Source organism: Ranitomeya imitator, chromosome 5, assembly GCF_032444005.1.
Source record: "Ranitomeya imitator isolate aRanImi1 chromosome 5, aRanImi1.pri, whole genome shotgun sequence".
Classification (NCBI taxonomy): domain Eukaryota; kingdom Metazoa; phylum Chordata; class Amphibia; order Anura; family Dendrobatidae; genus Ranitomeya; species Ranitomeya imitator.
In genome coordinates, this window is record NC_091286.1 from 3,239,783 (window position 1) to 3,253,202 (window position 13,420).

The window sequence follows — 13,420 nt, forward strand, 5'->3', positions numbered from 1 at the left end:
CACTGACACTACATGAGGTGTGCAGCCACAACCAGACGAGATGTGCAGTCACCACACACTGACACTACATGAGGTGTGCAGCCACAACCAGACGAGATGTGCAGCCACCACACACTGACACTGCATGAGGTGTGCAGCCACAACTAGATGAGATGTGCAGAAATCACACACTGACACTGCATGAGGTGTGCAGCCTCAACTAGATGAGATGTGCAGAAATCACACACTGACACTACATGAGGTGTGCAGCTACAACTAGACGAGATGTACAGCCACCACACACTGACACTACATGAGGTGTGCAGCCTCAACTAGATGAGATGTGCAGAAATCACACACTGACACTACATGAGGTGTGCAGCCACAACCAGACGAGATGTGCAGCCACCACACACTGACACTACATGAGGTGTGCAGCCTCAACTAGATGAGATGTGCAGAAATCACACACTGACACTACATGAGGTGTGCAGCTACAACTAGACGAGATGTACAGCCACCACACACTGACACTACATGAGGTGTGCAGCCTCAACTAGATGAGATGTGCAGCCACCACACACGGACACTGCATGAGGTGTGCAGCTACAACTAGACGAGATGTACAGCCACCACACACTGACACTACATGAGGTGTGCAGCCACAACTAGATGAGATGTGCAGTCACCACACACTGACACTACATGAGGTGTGCAGCCTCAACTAGATGAGATGTGCAGCCACCACACACTGACACTGCATGAGATGTGCAGCCTCAACTAGATGAGATGTGCAGCCACCACACACTGACACTGCATGAGGTGTGCAGCTACAACTAGACGAGATGTACAGCCACCACACACTGACACTACATGAGGTGTGCAGCCACAACTAGATGAGATGTGCAGTCACCACACACTGACACTACATGAGGTGTGCAGCCACAACCAGACGAGATGTACAGCCACCACACACTGACACTACATGAGGTGTGCAGCTACAACTAGACGAGATGTACAGCCACCACACACTGACACTACATGAGATGTGCAGCCTCAACTAGACGAGATGTACAGCCACCACACACTGACACTACATGAGATGTGCAGCCTCAACTAGATGAGATGTGCAGCCAGCACACACTGACACTACATGAGATGTGCAGCCTCAACTAGATGAGATGTGCAGCCACCACACACTGACACTGCATGAGGTGTGCAGCTACAACTAGACGAGATGTGCAGCCACCACACACTGACACTACATGAGGTGTGCAGCTACAACTAGACGAGATGTGCAGCCACCACACACTGACACTACATGAGGTGTGCAGCCTCAACCAGACGAGATGTGCAGCCACCACACACTGACACTACATGAGATGTGCAGCCTCAACTAGATGAGATGTGCAGCCACCACACACTGACACTACATGAGATGTGCAGCCACAACTAGACGAGATGTGCAGCCACCACACACTGACACTACATGAGGTGTGCAGCCTCAACTAGGCGAGATGTGCAGCCACCACACACTGACACTACATGAGGTGTGCAGCCACCATACACTGACACTACATGAGATGTGCAGCCACAACTAGACGAGATGTGCAGCCACCACACACTGACACTACATGAGGTGTGCAGCCACAACTAGACGAGATGTGCAGCCACCACACACTGACACTACATGAGATGTGCAGCCACAACTAGACGAGATGTGCAGCCACCACACACTGACACTACATGAGGTGTGCAGCCTCAACTAGGCGAGATGTGCAGCCACCACACACTGACACTACATGAGGTGTGCAGCCACCACACACTGACACTACATGAGATGTGCAGCCACAACTAGACGAGATGTGCAGCCTCCACACTGACACTACATGAGATGTGCAGCCTCAAATAGACGAGATGTGCAGCCACCACACACTGACACTACATGAGGTGTGCAGCCACAACTAGATGAGATGTGCAGCCACCACACACCGACACTACATGAGGTGTGCAGCTACAACTAGACGAGATGTGCAGCCACCACACACTGACACTGCATGAGATGTGCAGCCTCAACTAGACGAGATGTGCAGCCACCACACACTGACACTACATGAGGTGTGCAGCCTCAACTAGATGAGATGTGCAGCCACCACACACTGACACTACATGAGGTGTGCAGCTACAACTAGACGAGATGTGCAGCCACCACACACTGACACTGCATGAGATGTGCAGCCTCAACTAGACGAGATGTTCAGCCACCACACACTGACACTACATGAGGTGTGCAGCCTCAACTAGACGAGATGTGCAGCCACCACACACTGACACTACATGAGGTGTGCAGCTACAACTAGACGAGATGTGCAGCCACCACACACTGACACTACATGAGGTGTGCAGCCACAACCAGACGAGATGTGCAGTCACCACACACTGACACTACATGAGGTGTGCAGCCTCAACCAGACGAGATGTGCAGCCACCACACACTGACACTACATGAGGTGTGCAGCCACAACCAGACGAGATGTGCAGTCACCACACACTGACACTACATGAGGTGTGCAGCCACAACCAGACGAGATGTGCAGCCACCACACACTGACACTGCATGAGGTGTGCAGCCACAACTAGATGAGATGTGCAGAAATCACACACTGACACTGCATGAGGTGTGCAGCCTCAACTAGATGAGATGTGCAGAAATCACACACTGACACTACATGAGGTGTGCAGCTACAACTAGACGAGATGTGCAGCCACCACACACTGACACTACATGAGGTGTGCAGCCTCAACTAGATGAGATGTGCAGAAATCACACACTGACACTACATGAGGTGTGCAGCCACAACCAGACGAGATGTGCAGCCACCACACACTGACACTACATGAGGTGTGCAGCCTCAACTAGATGAGATGTGCAGAAATCACACACTGACACTGCATGAGGTGTGCAGCCTCAACTAGATGAGATGTGCAGAAATCACACACTGACACTACATGAGGTGTGCAGCTACAACTAGACGAGATGTACAGCCACCACACACTGACACTACATGAGGTGTGCAGCCTCAACTAGATGAGATGTTCAGAAATCACACACTGACACTACATGAGGTGTGCAGCCACAACCAGACGAGATGTGCAGCCACCACACACTGACACTGCATGAGGTGTGCAGCCACAACTAGACGAGATGTGCAGCCACCACACACTGACACTACATGAGGTGTGCAGCCTCAACTAGACGAGATGTACAGCCACCACACACTGACACTACATGAGGTGTGCAGCCACCACACACTGACACTACATGAGGTGTGCAGCCTCAACTAGATGAGATGTGCAGCCACCACACACTGACACTACATGAGGTGTGCAGCCTCAACCAGACGAGATGTGCAGCCACCACACACTGACACTACATGAGGTGTGCAGCCACAACCAGACGAGATGTGCAGTCACCACACACTGACACTACATGAGGTGTGCAGCCACAACCAGACGAGATGTGCAGCCACCACACACTGACACTACATGAGGTGTGCAGCTACAACTAGACGAGATGTGCAGCCACCACACACTGACACTGCATGAGGTGTGCAGCCTCAACTAGATGAGATGTGCAGAAATCACACACTGACACTACATGAGGTGTGCAGCCACAACCAGACGAGATGTGCAGCCACCACACACTGACACTACATGAGGTGTGCAGCTACAACTAGACGAGATGTACAGCCACCACACACTGACACTACATGAGATGTGCAGCCTCAACTAGATGAGATGTGCAGCCACCACACACTGACACTACATAAGATGTGCAGCCACAACTAGACAAGATGTGCAGTCACCACACACTGACACTACATGAGGTGTGCAGCTACAACCAGACGAGATGTGCAGCCACCACACACTGACACTACATGAGGTGTGCAGCCTCAACTAGACGAGATGTGCAGCCACCACACACTGACACTACATGAGGTGTGCAGCCTCAACTAGACGAGATGTGCAGCCACCACACACTGACACTACATGAGGTGTGCAGCCACAACCAGACGAGATGTGCAGTCACCACACACTGACACTACATGAGGTGTGCAGCCTCAACCAGACGAGATGTGCAGCCACCACACACTGACACTACATGAGGTGTGCAGCCACAACCAGACGAGATGTGCAGCCACCACACACTGACACTACATGAGGTGTGCAGCTACAACTAGACGAGATGTGCAGCCACCACACACTGACACTGCATGAGGTGTGCAGCCTCAACTAGATGAGATGTGCAGAAATCACACACTGACACTACATGAGGTGTGCAGCCACAACCAGACGAGATGTGCAGCCACCACACACTGACACTACATGAGGTGTGCAGCCTCAACTAGATGAGATGTGCAGCCACCACACACTGACACTGCATGAGGTGTGCAGCTACAACTAGACGAGATGTACAGCCACCACACACTGACACTACATGAGGTGTGCAGCCACAACTAGATGAGATGTGCAGTCACCACACACTGACACTACATGAGGTGTGCAGCCTCAACTAGATGAGATGTGCAGCCACCACACACTGACACTGCATGAGGTGTGCAGCTACAACTAGACGAGATGTACAGCCACCACACACTGACACTACATGAGGTGTGCAGCCACAACCAGATGAGATGTGCAGTCACCACACACTGACACTACATGAGGTGTGCAGCCTCAACTAGACGAGATGTGCAGCCTCCACACTTACACTACATGAGATGTGCAGCCTCAACTAGATGAGATGTGCAGCCACCACACACTGACACTGCATGAGGTGTGCAGCTACAACCAGACGAGATGTGCAGCCACCACACACTGACACTACATGAGGTGTGCAGCTACAACTAGACGAGATGTGCAGCCACCACACACTGACACTACATGAGGTGTGCAGCCACCACACACTGACACTACATGAGGTGTGCAGCTACAACCAGACGAGATGTGCAGCCACCACACACTGACACTACATGAGGTGTGCAGCTACAACTAGACGAGATGTGCAGCCACCACACACTGACACTACATGAGGTGTGCAGCTACAACTAGATGAGATGTGCAGCCACCACACACTGACACTACATGAGGTGTGCAGCCACCACACACTGACACTACATGAGGTGTGCAGCCTCAACTAGATGAGATGTGCAGCCACCACACACTGACACTACATGAGGTGTGCAGCCACAAATAGACGAGATGTGCAGCCTCCACACTTACACTACATGAGATGTGCAGCCTCAACTAGATGAGATGTGCAGTCACCACACACTGACACTACATGAGGTGTGAAGCTACAACTAGACGAGATGTGCAGCCACCACACACTGACACTGCATGAGGTGTGCAGCCTCAACTAGATGAGATGTGCAGAAATCACACACTGACACTATATGAGGTGTGCAGCTACAACTAGACGAGATGTGCAGCCACCACACACTGACACTACATGAGATGTGCAGCCTCAACTAGATGAGATGTGCAGCCACCACACACTGACACTACATGAGGTGTGCAGCCACAACTAGATGAGATGTGCAGTCACCACACACTGACACTACATGAGGTGTGCAGCCACCACACACTGACACTGCATGAGATGTGCAGCCACAACTAGACGAGATGTGCAGCCACCACACACTGACACTACATGAGGTGTGAAGCCTCAACTAGACGAGATGTACAGCCACCACACACTGACACTACATGAGGTGTGCAGCCACCACACACTGACACTACATGAGGTGTGCAGCCACAACTAGACGAGATGTGCAGCCACCACACACTGACACTACATGAGATGTGTAGCCTCAACTAGATGAGATGTGCAGCCTCCACACACTGACACTACATGAGATGTGCAGCCTCAACTAGATGAGATGTGCAGCCACCACACACTGACACTGCATGAGGTGTGCAGCTACAACTAGACGAGATGTACAGCCTCCACACACTGACACTACATGAGGTGTGCAGCCTCAACTAGATGAGATGTGCAGCCAGCACACACTGACACTGCATGAGGTGTGCAGCTACAACTAGACGAGATGTGCAGCCACCACACACTGACACTACATGAGGTGTGCAGCTACAACTAGACGAGATGTGCAGCCACCACACACTGACACTACATGAGGTGTGCAGCCTCAACCAGACGAGATGTGCAGCCACCACACACTGACACTACATGAGATGTGCAGCCTCAACTAGATGAGATGTGCAGCCACCACACACTGACACTACATGAGATGTGCAGCCACAACTAGACGAGATGTGCAGCCACCACACACTGACACTACATGAGGTGTGCAGCCTCAACTAGGCGAGATGTGCAGCCACCACACACTGACACTACATGAGGTGTGCAGCCACAACTAGACGAGATGTGCAGCCACCACACACTGACACTACATGAGGTGTGCAGCCTCAACTAGGCGAGATGTGCAGCCACCACACACTGACACTACATGAGGTGTGCAGCCACCACACACTGACACTACATGAGATGTGCAGCCACAACTAGACGAGATGTGCAGCCACCACACACTGACACTACATGAGGTGTGCAGCCACAACTAGACGAGATGTGCAGCCACCACACACTGACACTACATGAGATGTGCAGCCACAACTAGACGAGATGTGCAGCCACCACACACTGACACTACATGAGGTGTGCAGCCTCAACTAGGCGAGATGTGCAGCCACCACACACTGACACTACATGAGGTGTGCAGCCACCACACACTGACACTACATGAGATGTGCAGCCTCAACTAGACGAGATGTGCAGCCACCACACACTGACACTACATGAGGTGTGCAGCTACAACTAGACGAGATGTGCAGCCACCACACACTGACACTGCATGAGATGTGCAGCCTCAACTAGACGAGATGTGCAGCCACCACACACTGACACTACATGAGGTGTGCAGCCTCAACTAGATGAGATGTGCAGCCACCACACACTGACACTACATGAGGTGTGCAGCCTCAACTAGATGAGATGTGCAGCCACCACACACTGACACTACATGAGGTGTGCAGCTACAACTAGATGAGATGTGCAGCCACCACACACTGACAATACATGAGGTGTGCAGCTACAACTAGACGAGATGTGCAGCCACCACACACTGACACTGCATGAGATGTGCAGCCTCAACTAGACGAGATGTGCAGCCACCACACACTGACACTACATGAGGTGTGCAGCCTCAACTAGACGAGATGTGCAGCCACCACACACTGACACTACATGAGGTGTGCAGCCTCAACTAGATGAGATGTGCAGCCACCACACACTGACACTACATGAGGTGTGCAGCTACAACTAGATGAGATGTGCAGCCACCACACACTGACACTGCATGAGATGTGCAGCCTCAACTAGACGAGATGTGCAGCCACCACACACTGACACTACATGAGGTGTGCAGCCACAACCAGACGAGATGTGCAGTCACCACACACTGACACTACATGAGGTGTGCAGCCTCAACCAGACGAGATGTGCAGCCACCACACACTGACACTACATGAGGTGTGCAGCCACAACCAGACGAGATGTGCAGTCACCACACACTGACACTACATGAGGTGTGCAGCCACAACCAGACGAGATGTGCAGCCACCACACACTGACACTACATGAGGTGTGCAGCCTCAACTAGATGAGATGTGCAGAAATCACACACTGACACTGCATGAGGTGTGCAGCCTCAACTAGATGAGATGTGCAGAAATCACACACTGACACTACATGAGGTGTGCAGCCACAACCAGACGAGATGTGCAGCCACCACACACTGACACTGCATGAGGTGTGCAGCCACAACTAGACGAGATGTGCAGCCACCACACACTGACACTACATGAGGTGTGCAGCCTCAACTAGACGAGATGTACAGCCACCACACACTGACACTACATGAGGTGTGCAGCCACCACACACTGACACTACATGAGGTGTGCAGCCTCAACTAGATGAGATGTGCAGCCACCACACACTGACACTACATGAGGTGTGCAGCCTCAACCAGACGAGATGTGCAGCCACCACACACTGACACTACATGAGGTGTGCAGCCACAACCAGACGAGATGTGCAGCCACCACACACTGACACTACATGAGGTGTGAAGCTACAACTAGACGAGATGTGCAGCCACGACACACTGACACTGCATGAGGTGTGCAGCCTCAACTAGATGAGATGTGCAGAAATCACACACTGACACTACATGAGGTGTGCAGCTACAACTAGACGAGATGTGCAGCCACCACACACTGACACTACATGAGGTGTGCAGCCACCACACACTGACACTACATGAGATGTGCAGCCACAACTAGACGAGATGTGCAGCCACCACACACTGACACTACATGAGGTGTGCAGCCTCAACTAGGCGAGATGTGCAGCCACCACACACTGACACTACATGAGGTGTGCAGCCTCAACTAGGCGAGATGTGCAGCCACCACACACTGACACTACATGAGATGTGCAGCCACAACTAGACGAGATGTGCAGCCTCCACACTGACACTACATGAGATGTGCAGCCTCAACTAGGCGAGATGTGCAGCCACCACACACTGACACTACATGAGGTGTGCAGCCACCACACACTGACACTACATGAGATGTGCAGCCACAACTAGACGAGATGTGCAGCCACCACACACTGACACTACATGAGGTGTGCAGCCTCAACTAGGCGAGATGTGCAGCCACCACACACTGACACTACATGAGGTGTGCAGCCACCACACACTGACACTACATGAGATGTGCAGCCACAACTAGACGAGATGTGCAGCCACCACACACTGACACTACATGAGGTGTGCAGCCTCAACTAGGCGAGATGTGCAGCCACCACACACTGACACTACATGAGGTGTGCAGCCACCACACACTGACACTACATGAGATGTGCAGCCACAACTAGACGAGATGTGCAGCCTCCACACTGACACTACATGAGGTGTGCAGCCACAACTAGATGAGATGTGCAGCCACCACACACTGACACTACATGAGGTGTGCAGCTACAACTAGACGAGATGTGCAGCCACCACACACTGACACTGCATGAGATGTGCAGCCTCAACTAGACGAGATGTGCAGCCACCACACACTGACACTACATGAGGTGTGCAGCCTCAACTAGACGAGATGTGCAGCCACCACACACTGACACTACATGGGGTGTGCAGCCTCAACTAGATGAGATGTGCAGCCACCACACACTGACACTACATGAGGTGTGCAGCTACAACTAGATGAGATGTGCAGCCACCACACACTGACACTGCATGAGATGTGCAGCCTCAACTAGACGAGATGTGCAGCCACCACACACTGACACTACATGAGGTGTGCAGCCTCAACTAGATGAGATGTGCAGCCACCACACACTGACACTACATGAGCTGTGCAGCTACAACTAGACGAGATGTGCAGCCACCACACACTGACACTGCATGAGATGTGCAGCCTCAAATAGACGAGATGTGCAGCCACCACACACTGACACTACATGAGGTGTGCAGCCTCAACTAGACGAGATGTGCAGCCACCACACACTGACACTACATGAGGTGTGCAGCCACAACCAGACGAGATGTGCAGTCACCACACACTGACACTACATGAGGTGTGCAGCCTCAACCAGACGAGATGTGCAGCCACCACACACTGACACTACATGAGGTGTGCAGCCACAACCAGACGAGATGTGCAGCCACCACACACTGACACTACATGAGGTGTGCAGCCTCAACTAGATGAGATGTGCAGCCACCACACACTGACACTGCATGAGGTGTGCAGCCTCAACTAGATGAGATGTGCAGAAATCACACACTGACACTACATGAGGTGTGCAGCTACAACTAGACGAGATGTACAGCCACCACACACTGACACTACATGAGGTGTGCAGCCACAACCAGACGAGATGTGCAGCCACCACACACTGACACTGCATGAGGTGTGCAGCCACAACTAGATGAGATGTGCAGCCACCACACACTGACACTACATGAGGTGTGCAGCCTCAACTAGACGAGATGTACAGCCACCACACACTGACACTACATGAGGTGTGCAGCCACCACACACTGACACTACATGAGGTGTGCAGCCTCAACTAGATGAGATGTGCAGCCACCACACACTGACACTACATGAGGTGTGCAGCCTCAACCAGACGAGATGTGCAGCCACCACACACTGACACTACATGAGGTGTGCAGCCACAACCAGACGAGATGTGCAGCCACCACACACTGACACTACATGAGGTGTGAAGCTACAACTAGACGAGATGTGCAGCCACGACACACTGACACTGCATGAGGTGTGCAGCCTCAACTAGATGAGATGTGCAGAAATCACACACTGACACTACATGAGGTGTGCAGCCTCAACTAGACGAGATGTGCAGCCACCACACACTGACACTACATGAGATGTGCAGCCTCAACTAGATGAGATGTGCAGCCACCACACACTGACACTACATGAGATGTGCAGCCTCAACTAGATGAGATGTGCAGCCACCACACACTGACACTACATGAGGTGTGCAGCCACAACTAGATGAGATGTGCAGCCACCACACACTGACACTGCATGAGATGTGCAGCCACAACTAGACGAGATGTGCAGCCACCACACACTGACACTACATGAGGTGTGAAGCCTCAACTAGACGAGATGTACAGCCACCACACACTGACACTACATGAGGTGTGAAGCCTCAACTAGACGAGATGTACAGCCACCACACACTGACACTACATGAGGTGTGCAGCCACCACACACTGACACTACATGAGATGTGCAGCCTCAACTAGATGAGATGTGCAGTCACCACACACTGACACTACATGAGGTGTGCAGCTACAACTAGACGAGATGTGCAGCCACCACACACTGACACTACATGAGGTATGCAGCCACCACACACTGACACTGCATGAGATGTGCAGCCACAACTAGACGAGATGTGCAGCCACCACACACTGACACTACATGAGATGTGCAGCCACAACTAGACGAGATGTACAGCCACCACACACTGACACTACATGAGATGTGCAGCCTCAACTAGATGAGATGTGCAGCCACCACACACTGACACTGCATGAGGTGTGCAGCTACAACTAGACGAGATGTGCAGCCACCACACACTGACACTGCATGAGGTGTGCAGCCTCAACTAGATGAGATGTGCAGCCACCACACACTGACACTACATGAGATGTGCAGCCACAACTAGACGAGATGTGCAGCCACCACACACTGACACTACATGAGATGTGCAGCCACAACTAGACGAGATGTGCAGCCACCACACACTGACACTACATGAGGTGTGCAGCCACCACACACTGACACTACATGAGATGTGCAGTCACAACTAGACGAGATGTGCAGCCTCCACACTGACACTACATGAGATGTGCAGCCTCAACTAGACGAGATGTGCAGCCACCACACACTGACACTACATGAGGTGTGCAGCCTCAACTAGATGAGATGTGCAGCCACCACACACTGACACTACATGAGGTGTGCAGCTACAACTAGACGAGATGTGCAGCCACCACACACTGACACTGCATGAGATGTGCAGCCTCAACTAGACGAGATGTGCAGCCACCACACACTGACACTACATGAGGTGTGCAGCTACAACTAGACGAGATGTGCAGCCACCACACACTGACACTACATAAGATGTGCAGCCACCACACACTGACACTGCATGAGATGTGCAGCCACCACACACTGACACTACATGAGATGTGCAGCCTCAACTAGACGAGATGTGCAGTCACCACACACTGACACTACATGAGGTGTGCAGCTACAACCAGACGAGATGTGCAGCCACCACACACTGACACTACATGAGGTGTGCAGCCACAACTAGACGAGATGTGCAGCCACCACACACTGACACTACATGAGGTATGCAGCTACAACTAGACGAGATGTGCAGCCACCACACACTGACACTACATGAGATGTGCAGCCACAACTAGACGAGATGTGCAGCCACCACACACTGACACTACATGAGGTGTGCAGCCTCAACTAGAAGAGATGTGCAGCCACCACACACTGACACTACATGAGGTGTGCAGCCACAACCAGACGAGATGTGCAGTCACCACACACTGACACTACATGAGGTGTGCAGCCTCAACCAGACGAGATGTGCAGCCACCACACACTGACACTACATGAGGTGTGCAGCCTCAACTAGAAGAGATGTGCAGCCACCACACACTGACACTACATGAGGTGTGCAGCCTCAACTAGAAGAGATGTGCAGCCACCACACACTGACACTACATGAGGTGTGCAGCCACTACCAGACGAGATGTGCAGCCACCACACACTGACACTACATGAGGTGTGCAGCCTCAACTAGAAGAGATGTGCAGCCACCACACACTGACACTACATGAGGTGTGCAGCCACAACCAGACGAGATGTGCAGTCACCACACACTGACACTACATGAGATGTGCAGCCTCAACCAGACGAGATGTGCAGCCACCACACACTGACACTACATGAGGTGTGCAGCCTCAACCAGACGAGATGTGCAGCCACCACACACTGACACTACATGAGGTGTGCAGCCACAACCAGACGAGATGTGCAGTCACCACACACTGACACTACATGAGGTGTGCAGCCACAACCAGACGAGATGTGCAGCCACCACACACTGACACTACATGAGGTGTGCAGCCACAACTAGACGAGATGTGCAGCCACCACACACTGACACTGCATGAGGTGTGCAGCCTCAACTAGATGAGATGTGCAGAAACCACACACTGACACTACATGAGGTGTGCAGCCACAACCAGACGAGATGTGCAGCCACCACACACTGACACTGCATGAGGTGTGCAGCCTCAACTAGATGAGATGTGCAGACACCACACACTGACACTACATGAGGTGTGCAGCCACAACCAGACGAGATGTGCAGCCACCACACACTGACACTACATGAGGTGTGAAGCCACAACCAGACGAGATGTGCAGTCACCACACAATGACACTACATGAGGTGTGCAGCCACAACCAGACGAGATATGCAGCCACCACACACTGGCACTACATGAGATGTGCAGCCACAACTAGATGAGATGTGCAGCCACCACACACTGACACTACATGAGATGTGCAGCCACAACTAGACGAGATGTGCAGCCACCACACACTGACACTACATGAAGTGTGCAGCCTCAACTAGACGAGATGTGCAGCCATCACACACTGACACTACATGAGGTGTGCAGCCACAACCAGACGAGATGTGCAGTCACCACACACT

The 13,420-nt window shown here is 52.2% G+C and overlaps 1 protein-coding gene across 1 annotated transcript in view; it reads right to left on the reverse strand.

Annotated features, from left to right (window-relative positions):
- LOC138681015 (cullin-9-like) overlaps window positions 1-13,420 on the reverse strand; it is a 253,108-nt gene that overhangs the window by 115,921 nt on the left and 123,767 nt on the right. The gene's annotated exons all lie outside the window — the stretch shown is intronic.